Source organism: Cryptomeria japonica, chromosome 10 (genome assembly GCF_030272615.1).
Source record: "Cryptomeria japonica chromosome 10, Sugi_1.0, whole genome shotgun sequence".
Classification (NCBI taxonomy): domain Eukaryota; kingdom Viridiplantae; phylum Streptophyta; class Pinopsida; order Cupressales; family Cupressaceae; genus Cryptomeria; species Cryptomeria japonica.
This window is the reverse complement of record NC_081414.1, coordinates 28,116,656-28,140,912: the sequence shown is the minus strand read 5'-3', so window position 1 is coordinate 28,140,912 and position 24,257 is coordinate 28,116,656.

The following is a 24,257-nucleotide window of genomic DNA, read 5'->3' as shown; positions in this document are numbered from 1 at the left end:
GTATTGAACAAATAGGAATCTGCTTTAGCATTTTAGATGTGAAGTTGTAGACAGATTGTATTACTATTATTTTGTGAAAGTGACAGGAAATCTCTTAACCAAGTGGACTTAACAGTCTTATATGTAAATCCTCTAACAAAGTGACATTCTGATTGAGTGTTTGAAATCCTTTGACAAGGTCACTTCTAACAAAGTGAAGATCCTAACAAATCTGAGGGAAATCCCTTAACCGGGTCACATCTAGCAATGTGTTTGTAATCTTTAACAAGATTTGCTTTTAACCGAGCATACTCTAGAAGAGTATATTTCTTAGTGGGTCCGAAATCCCACAGTGGTTTTTCCCTATTTAGGTTTCCACGTTAAATCTGGTGTTATGAGGTTTATATTGTTCATATGCTTTTGAGTTTGCTTGTTTGACAGTTTTTGGTTATATGACTGATATATATGTTACCAAGGTTGAATCTGATGTTTTTATGGATGATTAAGTTTGTATGATTCACCCCCCCCTCTCATCTTGTTGGCTATTCGATCTATACTTATATTAAGTATCAGAACTATCAATTGGTATCAGAGCTTTGGACTCCGAAAGAAAAGTTTAAAGGCAGTTGAGTTAAAAATCCAAAGATGTATAAGAGGGATGCACCTAAGCTAAATAAGTCAAGTTTCTCTACATGGCAGAATAGGACGAAGCTACATCTATCAGGAGTTGGAGAATATGATATAGACTATTTGGAGAATGATTTTGTTGCACTGAGCATCTATCCATTGACTATGGAAGAGATAAAGGCGAAGCAAGAACATATTCAAGCAATGATTGAAATAACATCTGCATTGACCGATTTTGAGTTTAATGATCTAGAAGGCTACAATGATACAAAGGCAATGTTGACTAAGCTCATATCTGTATATGGAGGAGATGAACATGTTCAAAGAGCAAAAGTAGATAGTTTAAGAGGACAACTTGAATCTATGAGGATGAATGAAGGTGAGAACATAACCCAGTATAGTACAAGACTAAAGGAGATTGTAAATCAAATCAAAGGAGCAGGAGGAACTATTGAAGAAAAGGATGTGACAAGTAAGTTGTTAAGAACCCTTCTACCTACCTATGCAATCCGAATCTCTGCAATCAATGAATTGAGGTCTGTACCTAATATGCCAGTTTCCTTGGATACTACTATTGGTAAGCTACATGCATTTGAGTTAAGTAATTTTGATAACAGTGGGTCATTGGTAAATAAAGTTGAATCTACATTTAGTTCTTTTCATCGAAATGAATCTAATGATTACAATGAAAGAAAGTATAAGTACTCTGAAGGAGATCACAGTGGAGCAAGTGAAAGATTTTGGAAGAACATGGAGGAGGTACACAAACTATATGAAGAAATCAGAAAGCAAGAAGAGTTTGCACTATTGGCCAAAAGGTTACCGAGAGGAAAAGGTAAGTATAAAGGAAAACTACCTTTGAAATGTTTCAATTGTGATAAGATTGGACATATGGCTTCTAACTGTCCTGAAAAATATTTCACTGAAAAGAGAGATTACCGAGATGACAGACAAAAAGATAATCATTACAAAGGACACCGAGACTTCAGAAGAAGAGATAGAAAGACATGTTTAATTACTGATGAGGAATCTAACGATGATAAATCAGATGAGACTAATATAGAGGAAGTTGTTTATGTGGCTATCAAGGATGGATCAGATGAAGAAAGGTATGAAGAAAAGGCCCTAATATCTCACATAAACACTAATGATTCTTGGATTATAGATAGTGGATGCTCACATCATATGACAGGAGATAAACACAAGTTTGTTATGTTAGAAGATTATGATGGAGACTATGTTAGATTTGGTAATGATGCACCATGTCCGGTAATAGGTAAAGGATCCATAACACTTCTTGATAATGCAAGATGAAATGATGTTTATTGGGTTGAAGGTTTGAAATATAATTTGTTGAGTGTAGCACAGCTAAACAACACAGGTTACCAAATAGAATTTCAGAAAGGAATTGTCAAAGTTCAAGACAAGAATGGAAAGTTAGCTGCTACCGGGACACAAACAAAAGGTAATACATTTCACCTTGACTCAACTCACAATAAGTGTTTGCATGCAAAGATTGATAATACCTGGTTATGGCATAAAAGGTTTTGTCATGTTAATTTTGATAATTTGATCAAAATAAGTAAGAAGCACCGAGTAAGAGGTCTACCGAGTCTTGAAAAACCTGAGAATGCTATGTGTCAAGGATGCCAGATGGGTAAGATGACAAGATCTAGCTTTACAAGTAAGTCCTACACTTCTAAGGGAATTTTAGATCTTGTGCACACTGATCTTTGTGGTCCTATGAAAGTTCAAAGTTATTATGGTGATAAGTATTTCATATTATTTGTGGATGATTATTCAAGGATGATGTCAGTAATGTTTTTAAAAGAAAAATCAGAAGCTTTTCAAATGTTTAAATGGTACAAGGCAAGAGTTAAAAATGAAACAGGAAGACAACTAAAATGTCTTAGATCAGATAGAGGAGGAGAGTTTACATCTGATGAGTTCAACCTATTTTGCAATGATCATGGTATAAAAAGACAAGTCTCTGCACCGAGAACTCCACAGCAAAATGGAATAGCTGAAAGAAGAAACAGATCTATTGTGGATTGTGCTAGAACACTAATGATTGAGAAGAAGGTTCCACAAACATTTTGGAGAAGCAATAAGCACAGCTATTTACACCTTGAACTGAGTTCAATTGAAAAAAGGTACTTTGAAGACACCTTATGAAATCTGGTATGGCAAGAAACCTAATGTAAGCTATTTTAAGATCTTTGGAAGTAAATGCTATGTTCACAAAGATGATAGAAATGGCAAGTTTGATCAGAAAAGTGAAGAAGGAACATTTCTAGGATATTCTTCTAGAAGCAAAGCATTTAAATGTCTAATCAAATCATCTAACAAGATAGTAGAAAGTGCAAATGTGAAAATTGATGAATTTGCAGAAAGAAATGATGAAGGAAATTCTAAAGAACCAGAAGACTATGATGAATTTGTCTATGTGCAACTGAGAAGTCCTACCGAGATAACTATTGAAGAAAATGAAGAAAATATCCAGTTACCGAGTGATGAAGAAGATCATACAGAGCCTATCGAGCCTGTATTAGCCAAGTATGTCAGAAGGCACCATGCACCAAGTCAGATTATAGGAGATAAGGATGATCCAGTGATGACAAGGAACAAACTGAGACATAACACATCTTTGATATCTGAATTTGAACTGAGAATAGTGAAAGAGACATTTAACAGTGAAGATTGGATAAATGCTATGACAGAAGAGATTGATCAATCAAGAAGAATGACACATGGACACTGGTCCCAAGACCGAAGGAAAAAAATATAATCGGTACAAAGTGGATCTTCAGAAACAAGCTAAATGAAAAAGGTGAGGTCATCCGGAACAAAGCAAGATTAGTTTGCAAAGGTTATGCCCAAGAAGAAGGAATTGATTATGGTGAGACTTTTGCACCTGTTGCTAGACTTGAAGGAGTAAGAACATTGTTGGCATATGCTGCTTTCAAGAACTTCAAGGTATATCAAATGGATGTCAAATCTGCATTTTTGAATGGAATATTAGAAGAAGAAGTTTTCATTGAACAACCTAAAGGATTTGTTGAAGACAATAATAAAGATCAGGTATGTAAATTGAACAAAGCTTTATATGGTCTGAAACAAGCACCTAGAGCATGGTATGAGAGATTGCACTCTTATTTGATTAAGATTGGTTTTATAAGGACAAGTGAGAACAACAACATGTACATGAAGAATGATGAAAATGGAATAATAACCTTAGCCATATTTGTTCATGATATTATATTTTGTGGAAATGACTCTTTATGCAAGAACTTTGGAAATGAAATGAACAAAGAATTTGAGATGTCATTAATCGGTGAGATAAAGTATTTTATAGGCTTACATATACTGCAAATGAAAAATGAGATTTTCATTACTCAATCCAAGTACATAAAGGAAATCTTGAAGAAATTTGGAATGGAGGATTCAAAACCAGTAAGTACTCCTATGACTACCAACTGTAAACTATCAAAGAATGATGAATCTGCATCTGTTGATGAGACACTCTACCGATCCATGATTGGAAAACTACAATATGTTGTTCACAATAGGCCAAATATAGCACATGCAGTAGGTATTGTTGCAAGATTCTCTACAGATCCTAAGGAAATCCACATGACAGCAATCAAAAGAATTTTCAGATACTTAAAAGGCACTGAAGATTATGGCTTAGTATATTAGAAAGGAAATGATTTTGATTTAAAAGTTTATACTGATGCTGATTGGGTAGGCAACATTGATGACAGAAAAAGCACAAGTGGAGGAGATTTCTTCTTAGGAGAAAGACTAGTGAGTTGGCTTAGCAAGAAATAAGGATGTGTTTCTCAGTCAACAGTCGAAGCTGAATATGTTGCAGCAGCACTGAATTGTACCAACATTGCATGGATCAAACAACTGTTGGAAGGTATAAATGAGAAAGTTACCGAGCCAGTAACTATATTCTGTGACAATACTAGTGCCATTAATATTTCAAAGAACCCTATTATGCACTCTAAGACAAAGCACATATCTATCAAATATCATTATCTTAGAGAAGAAGCTCAAGAGAAGAAAGTGGTGTTGGAATATGTTAACACAAAGGAGCAAATAGCTGATATCTTCACCAAGCCACTACCAAAGGACACTTTTGAATATCTCAAAAGTAAGTTAGGGGTCCTACCCCTATCTTTTACTTACAGACCAAGTTCGGTGAAATCATCACTTCGATGACTCTATTGAATATCTTTTGGGGAGTTGATGCTGGAATGATACACTTTAGAATGTTTTTTCTGAAAGTGTACTGGAATTAATACTAGAATAATACAGAGAATGATATAGGGAACAAGAATTGTAAACAAATGCTCTGACCGAGACTCAGTTGATACACAATAGTAGACAATAACTTCTTATAGAAACACATTTTTTTTCTTCTTTTTGGCATTGTTGTCAAAGGGGGAGAAGACCTACCTAGGGGGAGAAGACCTACCTAAGGGAAAGAAGACCTAAGGAGGAGAAGACTAAGAATATATGGGAGAAGACTAAGAGAAGACTAGAAGACTACAGATTGAAATAAAGACTGAAACAGAAGAGAAGTCTAATGTATGGGGGAGAACATTTCAAGCATTTCAGAATCACAACAATCCAAATCTTTTAAAGGTCAAATCAATTGGTTTTTCCATCAATGCCAAAGGGGAAGATTGTTGGCAATATTACATTATAAGGATATTGAGAAGGTTGTTGATGATTATGGACATAACTGATTAAAGATGTTTTACTATCTTGATAGTATTATTTTGTCATTGATGTCAAGAAATTGATTTTCTAATTCAGTATGATGTTGCCATATCTTGAGAAGTATGATATGAAGATTATAAAAAAGTCCGTAAAGACACAGGAAAGAATATGATGAATAAGGGGATAAGATATTCAATGGGAAACTACTACCGAGTTAGACAATGATGAGATCTTGATGTTTTAGATTGTTTTAACATCATACATATGTTGTAAAATGTAAAGGTTAATACTATACTATGTTATCAAGCAAAGAACCTAGTCGGTAAACCCTAATGAACCTAGTCAGTAAACCCTAAGGTTATCGCAGTCGGTTAATGAAGACAAAATGTCTACCGAGTGAAGTTTACTATTCACCGAGTTGTAACCGAGCTATAACAGAATGCATTAAATGTTTACATGTGATATTTAATGAAAGAAGCTAATGAGCTAGAGCGGATCAATGATTGGCAAGTCATGGAAGAAGTTTGTTAAGTAAATCGAAGGCAATGGAAAGTCAACAAGAAGATCTATAGCTCAGATTGAACCGCATTACCCTAACACAAGTTCCAAGGTGAATGTGCAAGTTCCAAGGCAGGGTAAAACATTTTCAGATCAAAAGATACAATGAACCTGGACAAGATTAAAAGATCTAATGGATATGATTGATCATGGGAAATGTGATCAATGTGATTAAGTAGTTAGAAGATTGTTTATAAATAGGAAACTGTTGACAAACAATGTATGCGGGCAAGTGTATGCACAGGGATGCTACATAGTGAAAACCAAGCACAAAAGCTTGAAGACTTGTTAGAATAACAAAGTATTGATGCCCAGCAGATAGACAAGATTAGTTCTATGTCTAGATTGTATTGAACAAATAGGAATCTGCTTTAGCATTTTAGATGTGAAGTTGCAGACAGATTGTATTACTATTATTTTGTGAAAGTGACAGGAAATCTCTTAACCGAGTGGACTTAACAGTCTTATATGTAAATCCTCTAACAAGGTGACATTCTGATTGAGTGTTTGAAATCCTTTGACAAGGTCACTTCTAACAAAGTGAAGATCCTAACAGATCTGAGGGAAATCCCTTAACCGGGTCACATCTAGCAATGTGTTTGTAATCTTTAACAGGATTTTCTTTTAACCGAGCATACTCTAGAAGAGTATATTTCTTAGTGGGTCCGAAATCCCATAGTGGTTTTTCCCTATTTGGGTTTCCACGTTAAATCTGGTGTTATGAGGTTTATATTGTTCATATGCTTTTGAGTTTCCATGTTTGATAATTTTTGGTTATATGACTGATATATATGTTACCGAGGTTGAATCTGATGTTTTTATGGATGATTAAGTTTGTATGATTCACCCCCCCACTCTCATCTTGTTGGCTATTGGATTTGTACTTATATTAAGTTTCAGAACTATCAGTTAGTACTCCCTGTTCATCACAAAGTACTATGTTTTGGTACTCCCTGTTCATCAAAAAGTGCCCCAATCTATCTTATCTTAGGGCCTCTGCTTGAGTGTATCCTCTTGAGTAGTTTCCTAATTGGCAACGTATGTTCCATAACAAAATTGTCAATCCTAGCCCTATCTACTATTCTAGTCTTCCCTAGAGGACCTGCTTGAGTATATCCTCACAGTAGCTTATCTAATCGACAGCGTATGTTCATCATAGAACTACTGATTCAACCTTGAAGACATATTACCCTACCTAGCATGCATTAATGACAACATTTATTGTAACAAAGTACAAGGAGGTTTTGTGGTACTTATCGGCTCTCCTGCATCTGCTGGCCTCTGAAATCAACGAATGCGATCGAATATGTGAACCAATGCCATCGCTACTGACAGCTGCTACTCTATTCTCTCTCTGCACTCTTATCTCTTGGATGTGTGGATGACAATGAGGATATTTTGCCCTCGTGGTCTATCTTATAGACTGCCCTAGCCCTAGCCCTAGCCCTCATCTCCTAAGTCAGTCTTCTTTATCCCGTGACTCTGTCACTCTATTCGGTCAATCCTTTCTAGCCTTTCTTTCTTATCGAGAGATTGTCTGCGATCTTTTCACACATTTTCATCCAATCTCTCGAGGGGCCACATCATTCCCATCTTGGGGCAACTTTGTATCAGTTCATATTATCTTCTTTAAAACAACGCAACAAGCTGCATTGTCCTCAAAGAGGTGCAAAATGTAGACACCTAAAATTGTCTAGTCTAATTAAATAAATATTTTATTTATTTAATTATCTCAGCCTAATTCTTCTATTAATTAAACAAATCTTTATTTATTTAATTAATTCATTTATCCTCTTCTAGCCTTATTTGTCATTTAAATAAATACATTTATTTATTTAAATTATCCTTTTCCTAAATTAAATAAATATCTTATTTATTTAATTGATCCCACTTCTTCTATTAATTAAATAAATCTTTATTTATTTAATTAATTCATTAACCTTTTCAACCCATGACACATGTCATTCGTCTCTTAATTCCTACACTACCTACCCTCTCATTATTTTATTATTTTCTTTACCTACCCTCTAATCATAGCCGACCATTTATCTTTTACACCTCTCAATCTTATCCTTCCATTTCTTATAGTGTCTTCTATATAAGGAGATTCTTCCTTCATTATCAAACCCTCACTATGCATTCAACCTCGACTACACTTTTGAACTTGCATATGCAATCAAGCCTACTTGCAACCACATTTCCGTTCTTTGTTGAGCTCTTGTGCACATAAAATCTGAGAGCAAATATATCAAGCAAGATCAATGGAGATAGGAAGACTGGAGATTCAAACCCTATTGGGCATGTGATGGTATAATCTTTGTGATTTCATTTGATTTGCATTGTCTTAGGTAATCTTCATATGTTATGGTGGATCTTTGTTGTTGTTAGGCTAGGGTTTTGTGGTTGAATTCATTTAGTCTTTCAATATTGTTGTTTCCATTTTCACCATAAACATGAACAAGCCAATTCCATCACTAGATTATGTCGGATTCTCCGGATCATGCCAGATCCAAGTTAACCAGAAACCACTCAACCTACCTAGAAGGGTGTCGATAAAGCATCCAAACAGCTAGTGTTGACATCAATGCCAAAACATCAATGCAACACATAATCAATTCCACCAAATGGCCAAGAATCACCCCCTTTGGCATTGATGGCAACACTAGATGTGAAAAAACATCTAAGTACCAAGAAATTCCAAACAAGTCTCCCCCTATGGAAGATAACCAACAATCTCCTGCATATAGCCCTGAATATCAAAAACTCTCCCCCTTTGAATAATATCTCTGTAAAAGATGTGAATTTCTTTTTCACATCACTATCTCTCCCCCTTTGACATCAATGCCAGAAATTTGACAGAAATATCAAATCAAAAACATAAGCCTCTTAATCTCAAAGCTAACTACTCCCCCTGAGCAGTAGCATCCCACATTAGTGCCAGAATAATAGTATCTCTGATAATGTATGCTGGACTGATGCCAAACCACATCAATCAATTCTCTGTTGGAGGGGTAGAAACCCCTGATCTGTTTCTCAGGTACTCAAATGATTCCTTGTATAAAGGTTTAGTGAAAATATCTGCAATCTATTCTTTAGTGTTCACATAAACTAGTTTAACTTCATTTGCTTCCACCTTCTCCTTGAAAAAGTTATACTTGATAGATATGTGCTTTGTCTTAGAATAAAATACCGGATTCTTTGATATATCAATAGCAGCAAAGTTATCACAGTGAATAACTAATGGTGCATCACAATCCACCTTTATGTCCTTCAACATTTGATTCATCCATAAAACTTGTGTACAATTAGTAGCAACAACAACATACTCAGCTTTAGTAATAGATAAAGAAGTACATGACCATTTCTTGTTGATCCATGAAACCAACTTCTTTCCAAGAAAGAAAGCTCCACCAGAAGTACTTTTTTGGTCATCAACATCTCTAGCCCAATCAACATCTATATATGCACATAAAGTAAAGTTATCATTCTTAGGGTACCATAAGCCATATTCTGATGTACCTTGCAATTATCTAAAAACCCTTTTCACCACCATCTCATGATTTTCTCTAGGATCACTCTGAAATCTTGAAACAATAGAAACAACATTCATAATGTTAGGCCTAGTCTGAGTCAAATAAAGTAGACCTCCAATCATAGATTTGTATCTTGTAGGATTTACCGGTGCAGAAACATCTTTTCTTGCCAATTTCTCACTTGTAACCATAGGTGTACTTACCGATTTAGAATCTCCCATACCAAATTTCTTCAACAATTCCTTAGCATATTTAGTTTGATAGATAAAAATACCTTTGTCAATCTGAGTAATCTGCAAACTTAAGAAAAAATTCATCTCACCAATCATAGACATCTCAAATTATTTCTCCATATTCTTAGAAAATTCTATGCATAATTTATCTTCACCTCCAAAAATAATCATCAAAAAATACTTCAACAATTAGTATATCATCATCAGTGATTTTATAATATAAATTACTATCAGCACTGCCCTTAGTAAAACCAAGCTTCAAAATATGTTTATCCAACCTTGCATACCAAGCGCTAGGTGCTTGTTTCAATCCATATAAAGCTTTCCTTAACCTGCAAACCATATCAGTATCATCTGATAGTGAAAAACTATTAGGTTGCTCAATATAAACTTCCTCATCAAGATCCCCATTCAAAAATGCACATTTAACATCCATCTAATAAACCTTGTAGTTTTTATAAGCAGCATAGGCAAGAAATAATATTACAGCTTCAAACCTAGCTACAGGTGCAAAAGTTTCTCCATAATCAATTCCTTCCTCTGAGAATATCCTTTACAAACCAATCTAGCCTTATTCCTTATAACTTGACCATCCTCATTCAATTTATTCCTAAAACCCCATTTAGTTCCAATAACATTTTTATTTTTACGTCGGGGAACCAAAGTCCATGTGTTATTTTTCTCAATCTGATCTAATTCTTCTTCCATAGATTTTAACCAAAATTTATCTTTACATGCCTCAATTACTGATACCGGTTCAACTTGTGAAATTAAACATACCTCATTAGTTGCCAGTCTTCTTCTTGTCATCACTCCATTTCTCTTATCCCCAATGATTTGATCTTCAGAACAAGCTCACATACCTAGGAGTCTTTTAACTCTCTGTTCCTCTTCCCTATTCTTCAGTTACTGTAGAATTATCTAATGTTGTTGGAGTAATTGGTTCAACTCTCTATTCTGGTAAAGGTACTACCGGTTCAGATATAATCATTTCCACTGCATGTTCCTTCTCATAAATTCTGATTTGACTTTTGCTTAGCTCATCTACTTTGACATTAGCACTCTCCACAATTCTTTGCAATCTCTTGTTATAACATCTATATGCTTTTCTTTCATCAGAATAACCAAGAAAATGCCTTCATCACTTCTAGGATCAAATTTCCCAATAGTATCATATCTCCTGATATAACATTTGCTACCAAAAAATCTGAAATACTTAACTATAGGTGTATTGCCAAACCATAATTCATAAAGTGTCTTATTGGTTTCTCCTTTGATATGTACTTTGTTGAATGTGTAAACTGTTGTACTAACTGCTTCTCTCCAATAGATATGAGGTAGATTAGCTTCCATCATCATTTTTCTAGCAGCATCCAAGATAGTTTTGTTTTTCCTTTTCAAAACTCCATTTTGCTGAGGTGTCTGGGGAGCAAAAAATCATCTTCTAATACCATGCTTGTCACCAAAGTTATTAAACTCACCGGATGTGAATTCTCCACCATGATCTGATCTCAAACATTTAATAGTCAATCCTATCTCAGTTTCCACTTTAGCCTTAAAGGTTTTAATCTTTTCAAATGCTTCAGATTTTCCTCTCAAAAAAGTAACCCACATCATTCTAGAATAATCATCAATGATTAGCATGAAATATCTATCACCATGAAAACTTTTAACTTTAGCAAGGCCACACAAATCAGTATGAATAAGATCAAGAAAATCATTTGATTTATCTTGTATACTCCTAAAAGAGGTTCTGACTTATTTACCCATTTGACATTCTTTACATACCGGATTATAGGGCTTCATAATATTAGGTATATCTCTAATAGCCTTAGTTGGACTGATCTTCACAATGCAATCAACATTCACATGACATAGCCTTCTATGTCATAACCAACTCTCATCAATCTGTTTAATCAAACATGTCTTCTCACTGGAGTTTCAATGAAATATGTTACCTTTTTTCTGTGTATCGGTTGCAATCTCCAAGCCAAATCTGTTAATGATTTTGCATTTTCCATCCTTGAACTATAATTGAAATCCCTTATCTACCAACTGTTCTACACTCAAAAGATTATATTTCATGCCTTCAACATAATAAACATTGTTAGTATTGTTCTTACCATCCTATGATATAGTTCATTTTCTTTTGATCATACATGCCTTGTCATCTCCAAATCTAACTAGTCCACCATCAATTTCTTGCTAAGATAGAAACTTTCCGTTATCTCTAGTCATATGTTGTGAAAAACCACAGTCAATTACCCATTCATCATTGTCCTCAATTTTAGCAGCAAATGCCTTCTCCTCAGGTACATTCTCTTCCAGTGTCAAATCATCTTCCTTGATAGCCAACAATACCCATTCTCTCCCATTGCTGGATCAACTAGTAGAGTCTTCTATCGGTTCATCATCTGAATCAGTAGTGCCTTCCTCATCTGCTATCTAGCATGATTTGTCTCTATTTTTCTTGAATCTATACTTGTTCTGATATCCATGGTTAGGCTTGAATGATCTCTTAACTCTTTCTTCAAATCTTGAATTGCTTTCAGGACATCTAGATGCAAAATGACTAATCTTATTACATGCAAAACATTTAAAAGGTGCTTTTCCTTCATACTTACTTCCTACCAGTCCTTTCGGTACTCTTCTAGAAAATAGTGCTTCAAGTTTCTCAAACTCACCATCTTCTCTCTTCATATATTCTTGTTAGGATTCCCACAGATACTGAGAGGGGGGGTGAATCAGTATCTAACCGGTGAATTGAATTTCTTAACTTAAAACATGTAGAACATATTATAACAGTGTACTGGTATGCAAGAAATAATGCAATAAACAAAATTAAAACCAACCACATGAAAAACACACCATAACACAATGTTTTAATGAGGAAACCCGGTGTGGGAAAAACCTCGATGGGATTTGTAACCCACAATATTCACTTACTGGCCAATAAGAGAATATTACTTACAAGAGGGGCTTACACATGCAGGAAGGCCAACTACCTAGAGCTCACTGCTCAATGGGAAGTCTCACTGACTTACAAAAATGGATTATACAAATCCAGTATCTTGTACTACTTCAGAATAGCATCTATAATGCCAGATCCAGTACCGGTTTCTGCTCTGCCTCTTACATAAATCCTTAACCTATAATTCGCATAATAGGTCTGCCTTATTTCACCTAATATATTCCACTTCTTTCTTACTTACAAATGTTCTATAATGATCTCTCATATATGTGAGTCATTTTACAATGATGCCAAGTTGGCTTACAAAGATTTTATAATAATAAACAAAATATAATATAACAAAAATCATGTCCGCCTCTGTGTCGGTGTGCTTCCTTTCTCTGCCAGTGCTGGTGGTCTGAGTGCCGATGTAGAGTCTGATCTTGCTAGTGCCAGTGTAATGCCTTGTCGGTGCCATAGGATTGTAAGGTTTCCATCAATGACAAAACCTTCAATCACCTACAATGTCTCATTAGAATGTGCATATGCCAACAATCTCCCCCTTTGGTATTGATGGCAACACTCATGAGAAAATTCAAAAGTGTATCCAAAACTTGAAATCCAAAAATGTTTCCAAAAATATGTTACAAAAAATATAAGAGCTCCCCCTAAGTAGATAAGTCTTCTGCTGGTTATTTTCTCATACTACTACTCCCCCTTTGGCATCAATGACAATGGTTGTCAAGGTGTCAATAGAGTTGTAGTCTTCTGTCTCAACCTTGTAGCTGGGTGGTTAAAATTTGAAAAAGATCTACCAAAATCAAGTTGATACTTTCCATAAACTTCTTGCTATCCTTTATTGTTGTCCCTATTCTTTGAACTGTACCGGTGTTCTCTGTCCCTGTACTAATGCCTCAAATATTTCCTTCCGTAATGATGCTAGATAGTCCAATCTTGGACTCAATCTTAGTCTCAAATTCTTTGCCTTATTTACTATTCTCTCCTTTTCTCTTTCTAAATTAAGTAACTCTTCCTCAAAACTTGTTATCCTTTGTTCAAAAACTGATAATGTATTAGGTGAGTTAACAAAATTGTTAGCAAGTTTATTGATTTCATCCTATATCTTGTTCATTTTCTTATCTATGTCTACTGTCAAAAAGTTTGTCTTGCAAGTATCTGTGTACAGAGTTTTAAAGTCCTTCAATAAGTTACATAGTTTCGGTAGAAGTGTGTCAAATTCTCTAGTACACTTCTTTATTTGATCTTCAAAGAATTTTTGCTTTTCAATTTCTAACTAATTCTTCAATGCCTCTTCCTTTATTTGCTCAACAGTCACTGTGTTCTCAGTGATGTATTTACACAAAGTGTCAAGTTGGCTTAAAGAAACCTTATTGTCTATGTTACAGTTAGGAGCTATTATCTTCAAAATTGGGATTGTATAATCTATAGCTTTAAGAGCCTATGAACTACAATTTGTTATCTTTTTTATGGAGTCCAAAAGTACTTCAGTTACATTTGTTGATTTGTAACCTATTGAGGAGGAAACAACATTCTGAATTCCAGTGGTGGAGGAAGTAACCAAGCTTGTAGTGACCTCTGGTAGGTCAGTCTGTGTTTCCATTTCTTTAAGCAATGGTTTTTGATCTTCTCCTGTTGTCGGTGGCACTGTTTCCATGTAAACTTGTTCCTGTTTTGGAGCCTATTGCTTTGCTTGTCTCTCTTTTTGTTGCTCTATTTCAATCTTAGTCTTAGTCTCTACCTGTTGCTTTGTGTTATCAACTTCAACTTTTCTTTCAGTATTGTCAATGTTGTCAGTTGCCTGTGGCTCACTAGCCATATCTGTCTTGTCGGTTGAATCTTTGTCTATCATAATGTTGACCTTTTGTGTATCAACATCAACTATGTATAGTACCTCAGGGTTAGGATTTATATCCTCTATGTCCATACTCTCATCTGCCGATTGATCTTCAGTAGTTGTTATCGGTGATGTAGTTGGAGGTGGTGGGAGTAAGTTGTCTTTTACTTTGATGCTCAGAGGTCCACCAACCTTTCCTTTACCCTTATCTTTGTCCTTCTCCTTCTGGTATACCTTTATTGGTTTGGGGTTCATGTATTCTTCCTATTTTTCTTTTTCAACAAGGAATATGTCCCATGCATTTTTTGTTTCCTCTGTTACTTCATTCACTCTTCCAATCATTAATGCAATATGTCGGTGTGTAGTAGAGAATACTGACCGGTTGGCTTCTGCAATTAAGTCATCTATCTCCTTAGGTGAGTTTACTAGGTAAAAAGCAAGTAACTTTTTAATTTTGATTTTCTTATCAAGCTCTACAACAGCTTGTCTTCTTGCTTCCAATCTTGGTTATAATTCATCTGGTAGTTCATCTATCACTTCCATTAAGAACTTCTTATAGATGTCCATGTGTAGAATGACACTATTTTCAACTTGTTCTTTTTCATCTGCTGACAGTGTATCATAGACCTTTCCTATGTTCTTCAGTTTCCCTTCCTTTGTGATTTCATATAGCAATTTGTCAAGAGGGGCCATGTTTTGTTTAGTCTTCTTCTTCTTTGGTGTCAACTTTTTCTTTGGTGTTGTCTTTCTAACTGGAGACCTCACTGCCTATTGTTTTTGTCTAGTCCTTCTAGGCAAGGGTGTGGATGCCGGTGAAGGATCCCTTTTCCTTACAACTCTTTTGAAAGTTGCAGGCATGTCATTCTCTGAAGAAGTAGCTACCAGTGATAGGTGAGTCTCAAGCTGTAGAGTTCCTAACTCATCCTCAGTGATACCGGTTTGTTTTAGTACATCTTCTTTAATAGCCTTAGCCTGTCTAGAACCTCTTCTCACAACTGCTTCAACCTTTTTCACTCTCTTCTTATATTGAATTTGTTTTTCTATGGTCTCAGCACTACCAAATACTTCTTCCTTTGGTTCATTTGGTGCTTCCAGAAGTTCTTTAGCATAAGTTTCAATGATGTGGTCATCTGTCTCATAACCCATCTCTGTTACCCAAATTGTTCTTGGGATAACTGCTTCCATCCAGATATCATCCTTTTTTATCACAAAACATATTTCATCCTTGTATTTGTTGACAATCTTCTGTGACAGTCTAATCCTTTTCTTCATCCTAACCTTTAGTGCTTGAAAATAGTCATGAATATTATTTTCTTTGTTTTCACCCATGTTGTTGAATAGGTCTGTTAACTATTTTCCTACCGGTATATCAAATCCAAGGTTCTTATTGCCTATACCTAGAACCTGTTTGGTTATGTGTAGCATCAAGAATACAAGTAGATTTCCAAATCTAAAAGTTCCTTTCTTATCCTTCTTGATTTTGCCTAAGTTATCAATCAACTCATCTTTTAACCATTCACATACATCAATTTTTACATTGTCTTTAACTATGTCATAAGCACTCTTAATGCATAAACTGGAAACTGAGTTAAGTCTATTTGCATGAGTTGCTTTGTACCCTAAAATCATGCTAACAAATATCACATTTATATCAGTCACATCATTAACCCTCAGAGACCTCCTATCTGATGTTGTACCAGTTAAGTTCATTACTAGGTTATTGGAGACCTTCTTAGTCTTGTCTGGTCTGTTACTGGTGGAAGGTAACCCTGTTATTGCTTTCACATCTTCCTTTGTAATTTTTTGAACTAAATCAAGCCAAAAGAATGAACCATGTACCCTGCTTAAAACCATCCTAATCACTTCGTTGCGAAATTCAGGAATGCAGAGGATTTCAGTGAATCCTAGGCTTTCGACAACTTTATGTTCAGGTTTTACATTTTTGAAATTGTCACATATAATAGTCTTATACATGTTTTTAATATCTTCATCTCCTAATTCCTCTATGTTGCAATGAATGTATATTCTGGGATCTTTTGCAAAAACAACTCCTTTTGGAATTTGGGAAAAAACACCTACATTGTCATCTTTCTTATCTACCTCAGGAACTAGCTGAAATATGGGCCTATGGCATTTTATAACCTTGACTACTGTAGGGTTTGCTATGAATTTAGGTGTAGAGGAGGATGCCATGATGATAAATACCTTTTTCTACCTTTGGATGGATTGATTGCTCAAGTGCTTTGCCTCTTGCTCGAAATGCCTTAGCTCTGCAAATTTCACGCTCTTCGAATGTTTGAAATCTCGGTGAAATGAAATGGAGCCAAAACCACAAATTTATAATGTTGAACTGCCAACTACCACATTTAATGTATGCCGATTAAGTAGTCACTTAACATTGTTTGCCGGTATAGAAGTAATTTCTAACTTCTCACCATTAACCAAGGGAATTATAGCATATGTCTCATTTGATTGCCAAACCCTCAAAAAAAATTTCTTCAATTTGATGAAGAGCTTCCTGCCTATGGAGTATTACTCTATCCTGCCGGTGGAGTGATGATTGGTTCTACCGGTGGAGGAGTATTCCCAACAATATTTAGGTCTGACTTTTTAATCCATTGTTTTGAGAATTCTTGCTTAACCTCTTCAACTTTTTCTTTTCCTTTCAAATTAGAACTTTTGTTGTCTATCGGTGATCCTTTACTTCTACAGAATTTTGCAATATGCCCAATCTTGTTACATGCATAACAAGTCACATTATTCTTCTGAATAGCTTTCCCATAACCTATGCCGGTTTGTATACTACATTGATTAGATAGGTGTCCAAATCTTCCACAAACATAACATCTCACATTCATTCTACAATTTTCAGAGTTGTGACCAACTTTGTTGCATTTTGAACATTGACCGGTGGGTGTGTTGATATTTTGATAATTTCTAGATCTACATTCATTTTCTCTATGACCATACTTATTACAGTTAAAGTATTTTCCATTGAATTTATAAGCATTAAGTTGCCTTACTGGTCTGCTGTGATCCTGAGTGTTTGTAGTACCAGAGCTTTCACCAACTTCAAAGCCAATTCCAGAAGTGTCACCTTTAGGTTTTTGATTCTTCAGCAAGTTACCAAGTTCCTCTGAGCTTTTCTTGAATTTCTCTTTATGTTGATTTGCAATATCTAGTTCTCTTTCTAAGACTTCTTTCTACCTCATTAGTTCATTTGAATCATTCTGAGTGTGCATCAGATTTGTCTTCAACAAATCATTTTCATAACTAAGTCTTGTGTTCTCATTTGCTGCATCACTTAGTCTTCTGGTCAAATCTTCTTCATTCTTCTTTCTATCTTCAATTTCTTTACAAAATCTCATAGTCATATCCTACATCTCATTCTTTGTTGTCATGTTCTCTTGTTTCAGCTTGTTTATCATATCATTAAGATTTTCCTTTTCATCATTCTCATTTTGCATCTTTTGACAAAGTTCTCTTCTCTTGTTTCTTGAAATAGTAAGATTTTCTTGAAGTGCCTGAATGATATCTCGATCTTCCTTTAGATCATCTTCTAGTTTGATATTTTTCAATTTCTCTACATCATAGTCTGAGAGAGCTCCTTCAAGTTGCTTCATCAAATTTTCCATCTCTACCAGTGTCAAGATCTTCCTCAAGCTGTTAGGCTTCTAAAAATAGAGGACCAGGCTCTGATACCAATTGTTAGGATTCCCATAGATACTGAGAAGGGGGGTGAATCAGTATCTAACCGATGAATTGAATTTCTTAACTTAAAACATGTAGAACATATTATAACAGTGTATCGGTATGCAAGAAATAATGCAATAAATAGAATTAAAAGCAACCACATGAAAAACACACCATAACACAATGTTTTAACAAGGAAACCCAGTGTGGGAAAAACCTCGGTGGGATTTGTGACCCACAATATTCACTTACTAGCCAATAAGAGAATATTACTTATAAGAGGGGCCTGCACATGCAGGAAGGCCAACTACCTAGAGCTCACTGCTCAATGGGAAGTCTCACTGACTTACAAAAATGGATTATACAAATCCAGTATCTTGTATTGCTTCAGAATAGCATCTATAATGCTAGATCCAGTACCAGTTTCTGCTATGCTTCTTACATAAATCCTTAACATATAATTCACATAATAGGTCTGCCTTATTTCGCCTAATATATTCCACTTCTTTCTTACTTACAAATGTTCTATAATGATCTCTCATATATATGAGTCATTTTATAATGATGCCAAGTTGGCTTACAAAGATTTTGCAATAGTAAACAAAATATAATATAACAAAAATCCTGTCAGCCTCTATACCGATGTCCTTCCTTTCTCTGTCGATGCTGATGGTCTGAGTTTCAGTGTAGAGTCTGATCTTGCTAGTGCCAGTGTAATGCCTTGCTGGTGCCATAGGATTGTAAGGTTGCCATCAATGACAAAACCTTCAATCACCTACAATGTCTCATTGGAGTGTGCATATACCAACAATTCTAGTTATTTTGCATATAAATCTTTCTAGTCTTGCTTACCCATTGTAGATGTAGATGCATGAAAAGAAGGTTCAGTCTTCACAGCTCCAGAAGGTCTAAATTCCTCAAGCTCAAAAGAAGATAGCTTCCAACCAAAGTATCTCTATTGACAAATGTATTAGCCATTGTTCTCAACTCATTAATAGCAGTATCTTTCATTTCGTAAGCCCGTGTTAGGGCTCTTGGGATTTTAGAAACAATTTCATCTTCGCTCAGAGTTCCACCATAATATTGAATTCCCATACTAATCTCATTTTCTCTTTCTATGAATGCAGTAATCCTTTCATCTTCTTCCATCTTTAGGTTTTCATATCTCACCTAGTAACTGTCAATTTTAGCAATCATCACTATAGGGTTACCTTCATTAAGAGTCTACAACTTATCCCATATACCCTTTCCAGATGATTTGTCTATCAATCCCATGATTTATTGATCAGAAAGTGCACACAAGAGAGCTTCTCTTGCACTTCAATAATTCTCAAGCTCCTTGTCTAGGTCTGTCAGAGAAGGATTGCCAGATCCTGGATTATTGGGTGTGACACCATTCTATGTGATCTCCCAAATCTCCTTGCCAAGACATCTCAAATGAGTCTCCATCTGAATCTTCCATACTGTATAGTTTGTTCCTTCAAGCCTTAGTATATCCCTTCGAAAGATAGCTCAAGCCAAAATATGAGTATGAGCATTATGAACAAGCCAAGCCAAGACTAAATATGAGTATGAGCATTATGAACAAGCCAATTCCATCACCAGATTATGTTGGAGTCTACCAGATCATGCCGGATCCAAGTTAACTAGAAACCACTCAACCTACTAGGACTAGAAGGGTGCCGGTAAAGCATCCAAACAACTAGTGTTAGCATCAATGACAAAACATCAATGCAAGACATAATCAATTCCACCAAATGGCCAATAGTTTGGCACCACACTCAATTTTCTTAGGCCCTTGGCTGACCTTCCTTTATTGTCCGTACTTCCGGATTGTTCTTGATGGATGAGGTCTTCACGTTTTGGGGCCAACCTATGTTACATAATTCATTTTCCTTCCTTGATTAATGTAATCTTGTGTGGCCAACCCGGATGTGTTCCGAAGGATATATATTGTTTTTTGTAGTCATTAGAGGGACATCGATCAGAATGAGGATCTAGATTCATGATTAGAGGACTGGAGAACTCTGAGAGTTCTAGATGAATTGTAATCTGTCATGTTAGCCTACATGTAACTGGTTGATTACTGGATGTTCTATGATGATAATATGATGATGCGGGTGTCTGATTCCATAATATTTATATGTGTTGTTGTTGCTTATGTTGTGTTACTCTTGTAGCATGATCTGGTTAGTTATCTTTGAGAACCCACCAGACCATGGCTGCATCATTTTATCAAAACAGCACAACGGATCACTTTGTGCCTAACCGGAACTATTATTGGCAGCCATATGCATTTATTCAATTCATTACTCACTGTAATCATTTTGTATTAGCCTATAAGGTAGTGAGCCTTCCTCCGGGTTGTAGCCCTTTTGTAATTGGGCATTGAGCTCTAGCCATTGTGCCTAAATGCATGTGCATTCTCCTTTGTAATATTGTTTTACTATTGGCCATAGAATAATAATATTGTGGGTTGAAATCCCACTATGGTTTTTCCCTTTCTGGGTTTCCACGTAAAAATATTGGTGTTATGGTTATGTTCTTGTTTGCTTAATGTTTCTGCATTTCAGTTTCTTATTTGTGCATTTGGTTGATAAATAATCAAATTAACAAATTTTTAAATACCAGAACACTCATTCACCCCCCCCACCTCTCAGTGTTCTTTGATTCCAACATGGTTTTCCATGTCATACCTTGTGTTAATTGTGTTATTTGTTGTATGTTCATGTTTTCATGCTATATCTATGTTAATTAAATATGTTGGTTTGGATCTGGATGTGAATAACAGATTGTTTTAAGTTATCAATTGATTCACCCCCGCTCTCAGTTGCCTGGATATTCTACAATTGGTATCAAAGCTTTGTTTCCTTGGAGAAGAGCTTAACCACTTGAGGTAGATCCTGATCCAGTGGCACATAAATTGACTATTCCTATCTTTGAAGGATCCGGCTATAGTTTCTGAAAAAATGAAGATGAGAGGCTACCTAATATCTTTGGGGTAAAATACTTGAAAAGAAGTGAAAACTAAGTATGTTCAACTAGAAAATTGTCTTACCACTCTTCATGAGATTCAAAATTATGAAGAGAATGAAAAGGCATGGTATGCTATCATTAGTTCTTTATATAAGATTGAATTGACAAAGGTTATTTCATTCAATAGTGCTTATGAGGTTTGGGAAAAGTTGAGAGATATCTATGAAGGGAATGACAGAGTAAAATTATCAAAGAAGCTAACAACTAAGCGCAGATATGAGAATTTTAAAATAGAAGGAGAGGACATAACTAGATATTTTCATGAGGTTGGTAGTGCAATAAATGGTCTTAAAGAACTTGGTGGCGCCTTGATAGATGAAGACATAATTCAGAAGATCTTGACGTCCCTACCAAAAAGTTACAGTGACAAGATCTGGTACAGAGGTACCTCTTCAACAAGCCATTCATGGATCAGAGGATGAGGATTAGGATCATTTTGAATGTCTTTGGTGTATGCATTTTCATGTTTTGAATAAGGACCCCACCTTGTAAACCAATGTCCCAAATTAGACATCCTAATAAGCCAATCTGGACAATTTGATAAATAGGGGTAGAATGATGTTTGTTTTGATGTTTTGAAGGATTTTAGGGTGTGTAGGTGGTGTTTTGTTGATCCAATTTGTGTGGATCCCAAACTTGTTTTGGTTGACAACCTTTGTCAAAAAATGCAACATTTGGAAAATGCAACTTTTGAAGCAAAAGTGCAACATTTTGAATTTCAATTGATGTAAGCCTCTCAACAGCTCAAAACTCTTGAAATTCAGTTGGAAACCATTTGGAAAATTCCTAGATACCTTGTGGACACAATTCCCAAGGTATGAGTTGTTGGTGATTGAAGTTTGAAAGCATAATAAGATAGAAAATTGAGTTTTTCCCTGGAAAATCTGATCTTACTATTGTTGTACATCATTGTATGGATTTATTCTAACAAATTTGTTCATGGATTAGATAGAGGATTTAGTTACCTTTTTTTTGGAAGTGGTTTGAGGTTTTGATCCTCTGTGAGTAGTGAGAACCCCTTGATTTACTGATTGTAACCCAGACAACCAGGGTTTGGCTAGGGTTTTGCCAAATAATGACCATATCTTGCACCTCACCCATCTAGAAGTTATTTCCTTTAGTGGAATGCAATATTTCCTAGTGTATTTTAATATTTCCATGGGTCTTTGTAGGGAAGGCTTTGCTGTGAAGAATATGAAGCAAACCTAGGTAGGCATCTCCATGTGACTACCTTGAACAAAATTAGGACAGTCACCCTAAAATATTATAGTGGTAGATTCCAAGCATGCAAACCTAGAATTAGAGGTTATTTATAATCCCCCACATTCTCATGAAGTTGTTTTGGTGGTTGAGAGTCTATAAATTGGAGTTTCTTTGTAATTTGAAGCCTATTAGCCTTAATTAGGCCTCTAGACTTCTAAAGGGTTCAGACCCTTAGATTGTAGATCTTGCCAATCCCTTTTGGGGATAAGTGTAACTTCATAAAGGGTATCTGGAATGGTAAATATTTTTCTAGGTTGGGTTCATGATTTTGGAGTTAAGGGCAAAATACCCATTCTAGAGGGCTATTAGCCAAGGGGGTAGGTTTCCAAAGGAAGTATATGGCTTTGGTGCCAAAGCCTAAAACCAATGTTTGGAATAGCTCCTACGTGTCATGAATTGACCAAATCCAAGGGCCCAAAGATCAAGAGTCATGGAGAGGTGTGTTGGAGATGTTGAAGCCATTTATTCATGTTGAGTAGGTGCTAGTCTTGAAGAGTTGAGAGTAGTTCAAACCCTTAAGGTGTGGAGTCCTTTTTTGTAGGATCCTTGCTATCCTTTGAAGGGTCTAAAGAAAACATTTTGGGACCTATCCCTATGTTTGAGAAGGGCTCTGCATCAAGTGGTATCAGAGGCTAGGAGTGTCCTTTAGACCAGAGAAGAAGACAAGATGTCAGAGGAAGAGGGATCCCAAGATCTCCCATCAAGGATGACCAATGCTGAGTTGGCTATCCTGGTGAAGAAGAAGATGGTAGAGAGTAGAGTAGTCAAGGCTGAGAATGAGGCCTTGAGAGATGAAATGGACTAGTTGAAGGGCAAAGTGGAGAGGGGAGAGAGAGACTCGAGAGGAGTTGAAGAAGGGGATGAAGAGGAGATCCCTAGGTAGGAAGAACCATAGGTTCCTGCAGACTAGAGACCCCTAATGAGTGTCCTCAAGTCCATGGAAAGGAGAACAATGGATGTGAAGTTGGATTTGCTAGTGTTTGCAGGTAAGATGGAACCTAATATAGTGATGGAGTGGATAGACTCCTTAGACAATTTCTTTGAGAGTGAAGACATACCAAAGCACCAAAGGGTGAAAATGGCCCAATCCAAAATGAAAGGGGCTACACTGACTTGGTGGAATTTCATCCAAGATGAGAGGGTGAAAGAGGGGAAGAGAAGAGATTATACTTGGAAGCAGATGATGGCTTTGGTGAAGGAAGCCTATGTTCCAGTGGACTATAATGTCCAGTTACACAAGAGGAGATAGAACTTGAAGCAAAAGGAGATGGATGTGAGTTCCTACATAGAGGAATTCATGAAGTTGTGTGTGAAGACCAAGGTAAAGGAGAGTGAGGCTGAAAATGTGGCAAGATATCTCAATGGACTGAGATTTTCCATCCAAGAAGATTTGAATCTCAACACCTCAAAGATAGTCCAAAAATGTTTTCAGTTGGCACTTAAGGTGGAGGAGAAGCTAAAGAGAAGGAAGGAACAAAATAGCAGAGGCAAAGGGAGACAAAAAAGAGGGGGAAGAAGCCCTTTTAGAGGCAAAGGAAATGGTTTTGGATACCAAGGTGAGTCTAGTCAAGAAGGCACCAGAGGAGAGAGCAGTTATAACCAAGGAGGAGGCTGCAATCAAAGAGGGAACTTTAGGGGTAGAAAACCATCCTCTAAAGGAAGATCCCAAGGCATAGGACCTCCTAGATGTTACAACTGCAAACAAGAGGGGCACATGGACAATAGGTATCCAGAGAAGGATACAAGCTCCATGGGAGAAAGGAGGAGCAACTTGGTGCAGGAATCAGATTGCCAAAGAG